Source organism: Astyanax mexicanus, chromosome 24 (genome assembly GCF_023375975.1).
Source record: "Astyanax mexicanus isolate ESR-SI-001 chromosome 24, AstMex3_surface, whole genome shotgun sequence".
NCBI classification, from domain to species: Eukaryota; Metazoa; Chordata; class Actinopteri; order Characiformes; family Acestrorhamphidae; genus Astyanax; species Astyanax mexicanus.
Genome location: NC_064431.1, coordinates 29,812,472 through 29,824,962, shown reverse-complemented (window position 1 = coordinate 29,824,962; position 12,491 = coordinate 29,812,472). Strand labels below are relative to the sequence as shown.

The window sequence follows — 12,491 nt, the reverse complement described above, 5'->3', positions numbered from 1 at the left end:
ACCTTGTGACATTGCAGAAGCTTATTGAAACAATGCTACAGTGAATGTGTGCTGCAATCAAAGATAAAAGCGGACCAACCAAATATTAGAGTTTTTTGGTGGCGACTTTTTTTTTGGCCAGGCAGTGTATTTTATATTGTTCACCTCTCTTATGTATGTTAGAAAAAAATACTGAATGAAACGTTCACACACGCTTCAGATTAGACCCCTAGAAAAGCTTCTCAAACAGGCAAATATGAGAGATTGGAGGAAAATCCCTGGCATGTGATCATACCATATACAAATTCCCTTTATTCAGGGAGTTTTCAGGCTTTTAGCTGTCTGAGTTCAGATTTGGACAAAGAACAATGACTCCACACACACACACACACACACACACACTCACACACACTCACACACACAAAATCTCTTCCACAATACGCCTCTGTAAATATGCTGCTTACTGTACACCTGGCGTAATGAAGCTGAAGCGAGTGGTGCGTGAAATTGTTTTAATGAGAAGCAGCCGGGAATGTTTCCGCCGGAATCTGATGTGTGTGTGTGTGTGAGTGTGTGTGAGGCGGATTAATGCGGATTATATTCTGTGTTCTCTGCGGGTGTGTGGGTGGATGGCTGATGTCTAAATGAGATGCCATGGCTCTTGTATTTTTTTTATGGACAAATTATAAATCCGGTCCGTGTGTGTGTGTGTGTGTTATGGCTAGGGCAGGGCCTGAGGGCTGTGGCTGGGCAGAGTGAACACTAATTGAAAGGCAGGGGAGGAGAGAACACAGGGTGAAAAGGAGGACATTGGAAAGTGAGGGAGGAGTGCAAAATGTCCTTAGACTTCTGAAGTAATTAATTGGTACACAGCTTCTGACTTCTCTAACCTGATGTCAACAATTAGCAGCCATAGGCTCCTCTAAAAAGCTCCAAATAGGAAGACTGCCATAGATAAAACTCTCATTTCAGTTCAGCTTTTTTTGGTTTACTGCCTTTGAAAGACATCCCATTGTAGACTGTGTAATTTGAAGGATGCACAGAGCTTCTGAGTAGGGCTGCACGATATATCGTTTAAGCATTGTCACGATGAGATGTCACTTAAGGCAATTAAACACAATCAAACACGTCATGTTGCAATGGTTTGATTTTTGACACAAGAAGAAGATACACAGCGCTGTCTCTGTGTCTGTGTGAGTGAGGGGCTGCTGCTGCCTGAGAAGCACGAGGGGGGAGGGGGAGCTTAAAGAGGAGTGAACATGAGGTAACTGCATGGCCTCCATCCACATCCACTCCATCCACCTCAGTCCAGCACAGTTTCGCAGCGCAGTTATTTCCAGTTACAGCTGAATTTACTCTTAACTCTTATTTCACTTTTAAAAAGCCATTTAAATGCCTGATTAAAGGGCAGATTACTGTTATTTTGCTGTTTTCCTCTGTTTTTTAGAGACAGCATGGGTGGGGGCGGGGCTGGTGATGTCATGGACCCTGCATTGTTTAACATTGCAAAATATATATATCGCCGAAAAAAGAACATTTGAAATGTAAAATTTAAGCAGGAAATTCGCCATAGAGCGGACTCTCTTATCTTTGCAGTCTACACAGCCTTTGAAGGACATGCTTTTGTAGACTGTACCCTTGAAAGGGTGCATCCCCAGAATTAGGACACAGCTTCTGACTCCTCAAACCTGATATAACCTCAATAATCAGGACCCAAATGCTCTTTTAAGAAGCTCCAAACCATAAATCTGCCATAGATCAGTATGTCTTATTTCAGCCTACATGACCTATTATAGACTGTGTGCTTCAAAGGATGTAGCCCTTGAATTGGGACACAGCCTCTGACTTCTCAAGCCTGATTCCAACAGTCTTCAAACCAGAAATCTGCTGTAGATCAGACCAGTCTTCAGCCTTTGTGGTCTATGCTGTCTTTGAAGAATGCAGCCCTTGAATTAGGACACAGCCTGCATGCCTGAGAGCTGCTATGTGCAGAGCAGGCAGGGACTGTGGGAGAGAGCCATTAAACAGCAAGTTTAAGTTCATTTTTATGCTCTACTCCCATTAATTAAATCAAATAAAGTATTCAACATCACTCAGATTCTGACCTCGTCTCAAACAGCACTGGGGAATGTTCTCAAAAAGTAAATATAGTACAAAATACTATTAAAACAGTGATTTAGAATAAATCAGTCTCATTATTAATAGAGATACCCAGCATTAAAAGACTCTGATTGGATAAGGAGGATATAGAAATTGGAACAGTACATCCCCAGTACTTTTGCTCCATCACCCTCCTCTATGACAGGAGAAGGACTGTGATTAGAGTAGAGAGTGTTTAATTTCACTTCTTTAAGACTTGATTACTCTTCACACTCACTCACACACACACAAACTCACACACACACAAACTCACACACACACACACACACACACACACACACACACACACACCGCACACGCATCTGGCTTGGCCTGAATTAATCACAGTGGAAGGGTGATTGTTGGATCGGAGACTTAAAAGAGCACGACAGGCGTTTAGACACACACACACACACACACTCACACACACAAACACACACACACACACACTCACACACACAAACACACACACACACACACACACTCACATTGACACTTGCAGCACATCTGTGGTAAACAGGGCACTGCTGAGTAAACCTCTGTCTTCAGTGACGTCCGGCAGCAGCTGAACCAACGTCACTGAGAGCATGCAGTTCCTTCAGCTGCTGCACCTCTCTCTCTCTCTCTCTCTCTCTCTCTCTACCTTTATCTATCTTTCTCTCTCTTTCTATGTATACCTCTTTCTCTAACTTTCTCTCCCTAGGTTTATCTATCTTTCTTTCTCACACTATCTATCCATATCTCTCACTTTCTCTCTCTCATTCTCTCTATCTATACCTCCCTCTCTCTCCCTCTATCTTTATCTCAGTCATTCTCTCTATCTTTATCTCTCTCTCATTCTCTCTATCCATAGCTCTCTCCCTCTATCTATCTATATTTTTCTCTCTCACAAACTATTATCTGCATCTCTCTCTCTCTCTCTCTCTCTCTCATTCTCTCTGTCTATACCTCTTTTTCCCCTTTGTCTATCTATGCCCCATTCTTTCTATCTTTTTCTCCCCTAGCTCTGTCTATCTTTCTCTCTATCTCACACTATCTATCTGTATCTCTCTCTGTCTTCTCTCTCTCCTTCATTCTCTCTATCTATACATCTCTATCTTTCTATCTTTCTTTCCCCTAGCTCTATCTATCTATCTATCTATCTATCTATCTATCTATCTATCTATCTATCTATCTATCTATCTATCTATCTATCTATCTATCTCACCCGATTATCTGCATCTTTCTCTTTACCCCTCTCTTTTTACCTTTCTCTTCCCTAGCTCACTTCTCTCTTTCTCTCTCTCACACATTATCTATCTGTATCTCTCTCTCTCTCTCCCATTCTCTCTATCTATACCTCTCTGTCTATCTTTTTGTCCTCTAGCTCTGTCTATATTTCTCTCTCACACACACACTAACTATTTGTATCTCTGTCTCTCTCTCTCTCATTCTCTCTATCCATACTTCTTTCTCTTTCTCTCCCTCTGTCTATCTATACCCTTTCTTTCTATCTTTCTCTACCCTAGATCTATGTCTTTTTCTCTCTTGCATATGTATCTCTCTCACATATCTATTCCTCCCTATATATCTATATTCTTCACTGTAGGTCTATTTGATTAGAACCACCACATGGAGTAATGTAGCAGTAACTTTAATATGTCAGATATTATCGATATCGATCATTTGTCCCACTCTTAGTCACCATCAGTTGAACACCCACCAGAATGCAGATGTTAGGTTTGGTAAATTAGAGTGGGGGGTTCTGTCTTTCTGTGGAAGATGATCAAACTGAGGTGTGTTCAGGTGTGTCAGAGAGAACATCCTGAAACATACGAGACACTGGATAAAGAGATGATGAAGAAGAAGAAGCTCCTCTGACTTTTTTGCTACAGAATGTTCTTGTAGTAAAGCTGATTCTGCAGTTAGATCTTTCCTGTTAGAGAACACTGTGCTTCTTTGTTTATATCACAGATATACAGACGCAGATGCTGCACAGGCTGCTGTTCTCTCTGCTGTCACTGTGATGTGTGTGGATGCACATTTCTGAACAGTAAAGCTTAAGTCATACATAAGCTCCTGGATCCGTTTACACACAGTCACTTCACACCAAAAGTGCCTCTGGATAATCAGACTGAGATCCGGTTGCTTTGTGGGAAGGAATATGCAAATGTACGTGTTGTGCAGAAATTATTACTGGTGATTTGGTTGTTAAATGTCTTTTGGAGAGATGGATGAATGTATTACCATTCTATACAGGGTTTGTACGATCATGAAAAACCTGAAAAAGTCATGGAATTTTAAGATATCAATTTCCTGGCCTGAATAAGTTTTGGAAAAATAAAAATACCCAGAAAAGTTTTGGAAAAGTCATGGAAATTTGCAATCTACTAATTTAGATTGATATATACTAATACTGTTAATTGATCGTGATAGACATTTGTGATTTATGAATGTAGAAATGTATAACTAAAATCACACTGCTGAGGTACATCTATGATTAGAATTGCTTTTTTTTCTATCAATGGAGAACATCTATTTTGAGCTTACAAATACAGTAATTTAGCCCTACACAAGAAACCCCTCACGATTTGACACACATTTTATTATAGAAGATGTGCCAACCCTCCATATCAATGCATAAAGACATACATGGCAATTTTCGAGTAATTAATTCACTTGATCTCAATGTTTTTGGACTGTGGGAGGTAACCGGTAACCCTGGAGGAAATCAAAGTGGACACTTTGCATGTTTTCTGATTAGAGGTGGGCGATATCGGCGGCACTGTGGCTTAGTGGTTAGCACGTTCGTCTCCCAGCACTGGGGTCTTGGGTTCAAGTCCCTATCTGGGTGGAGTTTCCATGTTTTCCCTGTGTCTGCGTGGGTTTCCTCCGGGGACTCCGGTTTCCTCCCACAATCCAAAAACATGGAGATCAGGTAAATTGGAAACTCTAAATTGCACAGAAAAATTTAATACTCTAAAAATTGACCTGTTGTGTTTGTGTAAAGTGTGTGGTATGTATGTAAGTTTGTGTGTGTGTGTGTAAAATGTGTGTGTATGACTGTGCCCAGATATGGATTGGCACTCTGTCCTGGGTAAATGCCGTAGTGCCCGATGCAGTCCTCCAGGTGGACGGTCGTTTCCGGTTGAGAGTACGCTGTGCGCTATTGGCTGCCACTTCTCACTGGTGTGTGGATGAGTGTTAATGTGTAATGTGCTTGTGTGTAAATTGTAAAGCGTCCTTGGGTTTCTAGAAAGGCGCTATATAAGTTGAACTTCATTCATTCATAAAATAATATTCAAAGATTGCATGGTACAGCTGAGTAATATGGTAAAAATAGTATATCACAAACTAGAGTCCCTTAAAAAAGCATATAAAAACTTTACCCAGATAGGGACTTGAAGCTGAGAACCCTGTGCTCAGAAGCAAACCTGAGGCTAACCAAAAGCCATTGTGCTGGCCTGGTTATTTATACAGTAAGGAAAGCACCCCGCAATGTCACAATTCTATAAGCATGTGATATATTGCCATTTGTATGAGACTAATTTAATGTTTTTTTATTACTAACATAGTAAAAACTATTGGATCTAAGAAAAGATGGATGTTGTGTTTTTGAGAATCGATACAATACTGCAAAACAACATTGTGACACTCAGTTCTATCTATATTTTCCTCATATCTGTGTTTCAGATTATCTAAGTGTGTTTGCAAGTATTGTATTCATTGATATCTTTAATGTGTCTGTTTTAGGTACTGTAGTTCTGCTCAGCAACAAGATAGATACTTATGATACTATTTTATTATTATGATATTGTATCTGAACCTGACCTTGGAGGAGGATACTGCTATTTTTCAAAAAGTGCACAAAAACACAAAATGCAGTCAAGTTAAATCCTAATGTTAATATAGGTGGAATTATGACTGTATCTATATTAGGATATACTGCCTGAATGCACTCTGAATTAAAGCATATTTTGACAGAACTAAAGTTCTTCATCAGGTTGAATGGAATTTTTCTCTTTTTCTCCATCTTGTCTGCTGTCTAAATGCAGCATTAATGAGAAATAAACAGCTGCTGAAATCGGTTATTTCTGGAGTCTGTAAAACGCGAGAGCATGCATTTTTAAGTGGAGGCTGATGGTGTGATTACAGCATGTGTAACAGGGCTGGTTTAAGGGCAGACAGAGCTAAATTAGCACCCTGCTCTCGTGAACACAGCGTGGCGACAGCAGTGTGAGGGGTTTAATCATCACTGTGCAGGACAACCATAGATCTGCTGACGGATAGTGATGTGTAAAGGGTGTCATCAGCATCAGTGGGTTTCGTGTGTTTGCATGTTTTCAGTGTGTACATCCTTTATAGCCTTCTTTCTGATATCTCTGTGGTTCTAATTTAGGTTAAAACGACTAAATAAGCGAATACTTATTTTGTGTTTTTGTCAGGAGAACTAATATTATCAAGTTGAGTGAACTTACCGGCCAGTACAACTCAATAAAATGAGTTCAGAGAACTTCAACTTTTAGTTATACTACACGTGTCAATGCTCTTTCCAAAGTGTTGGATCATACAGCTTTCCCATAAGCTACTGGCACCATATATTTCCATATTGGGTGTGGCCTCTCCCTTACTTACCATCTTTGTGTTGTCTGTTGCCCAAAGCTACCTTATCCTAGGCATGTATTAGTGTAATATACATGTGTTGATTGCCAGGCCTCCTGTTGTAGGCTGTAAGAACAAGTTACCTTTATTTATTAGCTACAGATTTATTAGCAGGCAAGAGAGCCAAGAAAGGGCAAGTTTAAGTTCATTTTTAGTCTTTTCTCTGTGATCTGTAATTTAAAGGTTACCTAGCTACATGAGACTTAAGTAACACTGCTTAAGTAAAGATGTGATAAGAATAGAATGGCTAAAGTAAGTTTAGATTGATAGATACATTGAATACATTGATTCTGATGGAAATGTGGGATTTATGAATAGAATGTCGCAACTGAGCTAAATTTATAGCTAACATTGCACTGCTGAGGTACATCTATGATTAGAATTGCATTTTTTGTTAAATTGCTTCTTGCAGTGATAAGCAATAGAACAAATATATTCAGATTGTGTAATTTATTCAATAATAAAAAAGTGCCAAATTTAATGAAAAACCCAAAAAATGGAAAATATGAAGATGGTACTCAGTCAGCTGTTCGAGGTCTGAGGTTTTGTTATGGACATCACTGACCTGCGAGCCCTTGTCCGTGTTTGTGGTTGTGTAGCTGAGAGTTGCAGTGTTTGTGGAGGAGATGCAGCTGGCAGGCGAGCGAGCCAACCCAAAATAAACCCATCCATCCATCTTCACACCCAACTGCACGAGGTCACACCTCCCAGCCTATAAAAGCTCCATTATTACAGCTCTGATTATTCAATTAACAGCCTTCAGACTCACAGTCATCACAAGCCTCCTTACCTTCTATTCACCCACTCATCCATCCATCCATCCATCCATCCATCCATCCATCCATCCATCAATCCATTCACTTACCAGCACATCCAACCACCACTTTGTACTCTGTCCTCCATCCATTTTTCTATCCATTCATCTACCCATTCCCTCAATGTCCCATCCATCCAACCTTCCACCAGTCGTTCCATTCATCCATCCAGTCATTCTAAACCTTTCCCTCTATTCATCCTTTTATCCATCCACTCACCAACCCATTCCATCCATCTCTCTTTCCTTCCATTCATTCTTTCATCTGTCCACTTCCCAACCCATATAACCACATTTCCATCTATCCATCCTTCCTCCATCCATCCATGACTCAATTTTCAATCCATCCATCCTTTAAATTTTTCCGCTCCCCACCCACCCATCCAATCTAATTGCAATCAGTCAATCCACTAATGGACTCAATGTTCCACCCATCTACTGAATCTTTCATCCCCTCTTCTACACAGTCTTCCAAACATTCATCTATCCATCCACCTATCAAATCCCCCATTTAAAAATCCATGCATGCATTCTTCTTTCATAATTTGATCCATCCACCCATCTTACTACCCTTTTATTTATAATTTCATACTTCCCTCCATCCATACATCCGTCCATTTAATCTTCCAGTCTTCCATCTAGATACACATACAGTGATTCAGTTAACTCTTCCAGCAATCCATTTACTTACCAGCCCATCTAGCCATCATTCACTTTATCCCCATCCATCTCTCCATCCGTTCATCTACACATTCACCCCATGTCCCAACATCCATCCAGCCATTCATACACCAATCCATCTATTCATCCTTTTATCCATCCACTCACCAACCCATATAACCATATTTCAGTCTATCCATCCTTCCTCCATCCACCCATGACTCAATTTTCAATCCATCCATCCAAATCTTCCAGCTGCCCACCCACCCATTCAATCTAACAGCAATCAATCAACACACTAATTACCTCAATGTTCCACCCATCCACTGAATCTTTCATCCACCCTTTTACACAAAATCACAAAATTTGATCCATTCTCCCTTCTTACCACCTTTTCATTTAAAATTTCATCCTTTCATCCATTCGCAAACCTACCAACCCATCCTTTAATCCATCACCTAACCAGGCTGTCTTGTCTGTCTGCCTGTCTCTCTACATTCCATACCCATCCATCCATCATCCCTCTGTCTGTCTAATAGTGCTGTGCTGTCTCAGTGATGCAGGCTACAGCAGCGACCTCATTGGCCTCCGTCCCCTGTCTCTCAGCCTATTAGGGCGCAGCGTCATTGAGAGACACTGTGCTGTCTCTGTGATTTGTGGAGCTGATGAATGGCAGCATGGTGCTCCATTCACTCCACTGGGTAGTGTTAGTTTTTGGCACAGGCTACTGCCCCCCCCTCCACTCCACCCCACGGCTCTCTTCACACTTCCATGAGACGATCTGCCGTGGCCACCGCTGCCGAGTCTGTACGGGTTTTACCGTCTTTTCAATTAGACAGCGATGAATTACCTTTTGAGCCCCTCGAGTGCCCCGGGGCCGGTCCGTAGCCAAGGGCCCCCCCGGCGCTCTAATGATGCCCCGGCACAATCGCCCCACTGTTCCCCCCGAGCCGTTCCCAGGAAACCGCACAACATGCACTATTGTGTGTTCCCCGCTTTGCTGCCCGACCACGTTGCTCGGCTTCGTCCAGAGCTGCACGGGGCCGCGAGACGCCGCTTACGCCAGGCCTGGGGCCCCGGGCCCTGGACCTGTAGTGCCAAGAAATGAATGGAGCAACCTGTAGTGACAAATACACTCATTTCACAGGCAAATAAAAGTAAATAATCTACAGTGTTTCATTTATAACCTATTAATAACATATAATAAACTGCACCTCAAAAGATTATACTTCATTATTACCATTTACAGCACACACACAGGAGAGCCGGGGAGTCGAGGGAAGTGCAGGAATGAGTGAAGTGGGTACAGGGGCCACTCGAGGATGCCAGCTAAATCTCTGTGTGGGTAGTGTGGGGAGAGCATGGCTGTTATGTTAATCTCTCACTAATTAAAGAAAAGAGAGAGAGAGGGAAGCACAAAAAGAGGCCGAAACTGGTTCTGAGCTGGTTGTAGCTGGTTCTGCTGCTTTTCATCAAACCCAGCGTGCCTCATCACTTGTGGAACACACACATATACATACATACACACACAAACACATACACACACACACCCACTCATACAGACAGATTGGTTTTAATACCTTGTCAGGACATGGCGTTATACATATGCCTCTAATAATAAGAGAGCACTTCAGTTTCTGAATCAGTTTCTGTGATTTAACTATTTATAGGTTTATGTTTGAGTAAAATGAACATTGTTGTTTTATTCTATAAACTACAAACAACTTTTCTCCCAAATTCCATATAAAAATATGGTCATGTAGAGCGTTTATTTGCAGAAAATGAGAAATGGCTGAAATAACTAAAAAGATACAGACAAGTTCATAATAATAAAGTTCTAAGAGTTCAGAAATCAATATTTGGTGGAATAACCCTGGATTTTAATCGCAGTTTTCATGCATCTTGTCTTGTTCTCCTCCACCAGTCTTACACACTGCTTTTGGATAACTTTATGCTTTACGCTCCTGGTGCAAAAATTCAAGCAGTTCAGTTTGGTTTGATGGCGTTCGATCCCGCGTGAGGAGCGGTGTTTTTATTTATTTATTTATTTTTTCCTTTCATCTTGAGTTTACCTGCTTTGAGATCAACTGTTCCGCAATTGGGTTTAACAACCCTCTGGGCTGGAGAGCTACTATTCTGTAGCACTACATACCATTACACTTTTCCAAAACCCACCATGTAATGACTTGGAAAATATTTGAAAATAACTTAATTGCTGACCCCTGATCTAGAAGAATTGTCAAAAATTCCCATAAACACACTCCTAAACTTTGTGGAAAGCCTTCCCATAAGAGCTGAAACTGTTAAGAGCTTAAACCCTATGGATTAAGACTGGGATGCCACTCAAGTTCATATACATGCACTCTTATCGCTATATGTAATATCTGCGTCTTAAATACGTTGGAAAACTAATATAGACACACACACACACACATTTACACTCACACACACACAGACTGTTTACACACTGTGTGACTAATGAGAGTGTTCCTGGTGTTCCTGTGCTGGAGGCAGGTTTTCAGGGGTAATGGAGACACACATCACCGGTGCTTTCATTGCGGTTTGGACGTCCAGCAGGTTCTCCCCTAAACATCCACAGGGGTCCCTCACACAGGCTACAGGAAGAGAGAGACCCCCACAATAGCAGCTATAGAGACATCAGGGGCTGTCAGGGGCCGTGGATTAAGAGCTGGAGGACAGGCAAGAATAACAGCCGTCAGCTGAGCTGATGAAGTGACGGCTTAGAGGGGATATTCGGGCGAATCGAGCTAAGTTGTGCTGAAGTTTTCACACATCGCACATGCTAAACCAGAATCACCACGAATGGAATTCTGACTTCTTGGAATGAATAGCTGGAAAGATAGTTTGTAAGATAATTATAGAAAACTAAATGTCAGGGTTCCTGCATGTATATAAAATATATTATATATAAATGCATCAAGAAAGAGTTGTTGGAATGATGTAAACCATTATATGTGTGAATGTAATGATGATACAGCTTTGGAAAAAATATAAGAGAGCACTTAAAAATATGAGTTTCTTTAATTTTACCAAACTGAAAAACTCTGGAATATAATCAAGAGGAAGATGGATGATCACAAGCCATCAAACCACCAAACTGAACTGCTTGAATTTCTTCACCAGGAGTAAAGCAGCATAAAGTTATCCAGAAGCAGTGTGTACGACTGGTGGAGGAGAACATGATGACAAGATGCATGAAAACTGTGATTAAAAACCTGGGTTATTCCACCAAATATTGATTTCGGAACACTATACTTTATAACTTTCGTATTATAAAGTTCAGAACTTCATAATTTGAGCTTTGTTTTGTTTGTTTTTGAGGTCTGAAAGCTCTGCATCTTTTTGGTTATTTCATAAATGAAAATATAGCAGAAAATGAGAAATGCTATAAATTAGAATATTTTTATTTGGAATTTGGGAGAAATGTTGTCAGTAGTTTATAGAATAAAACATCATTCATTTTACTCAAACATAAACCTATAAATAGCCAAATCAGAGCAACTGATTCAGAAACTGAAGTTTTTCCAGAACTGTATATGTAAGTGATTAATATGTAGTGATATAGGAATGAAACGATAAGCTCATTTGTGGAAACTGTACAATCAAAAAGAAGGCTGTAGTTTGGAAACATTATCCTGCTAAAAATGTCGATTAGAAGCCCTAAAAAAATTCTAGATAGCAAGCAGTTGTCTGAGGGTGCATCATAGAAGCATGTCTAGCAGTCAACAGCCTCTCACTAAGAGGTACACTACCCAACAGTAGAACAAAGCTCGAAAATTACCTTAAGTGTAGATTTTGTGCATTCAAAAAAGCAAAAAAGCAATCATTCTACAGGTCTCTGATTTTCCATGAAGATTACCATATATAAGGTGTACGTGCATGTCAACAGCAGATGGTAAAGATATGTGTGTTTTGTCCGCCCTCACCGAGTGTATGGTGATCATATTACAGTTACAGGTTTTCATTATATACTAAGAATACTCTGTGTGTTTTCTTTGTTTTCCAGGGTGATTAATGCACCAATTTTTATGTTCTCCTTCTTTGTGATTTCATTATCATACAGTGGCACTAAAATAATAATCAAATTAGTGCAAAGGTTTGTCAAAACTGGTGATTATTTGTAGTTTTCTCTGAGAAGGATGGACAAAAAGCAGAATAAAATTACAGAATAGCTTCTGTAAAAGAGGAATTACACATTTTAATTCACATTAAAGAGTGAATAATGTGACGATTTCTA

The 12,491-nt window shown here is 40.4% G+C and overlaps 1 protein-coding gene across 2 annotated transcripts in view; it reads left to right on the top strand.

Moving 5' to 3' along the window:
- The window catches only part of slc38a3a (solute carrier family 38 member 3a), an 88,522-nt gene that overhangs the window by 26,398 nt on the left and 49,633 nt on the right, over window positions 1-12,491 (top strand). The window lies entirely within an intron of this gene.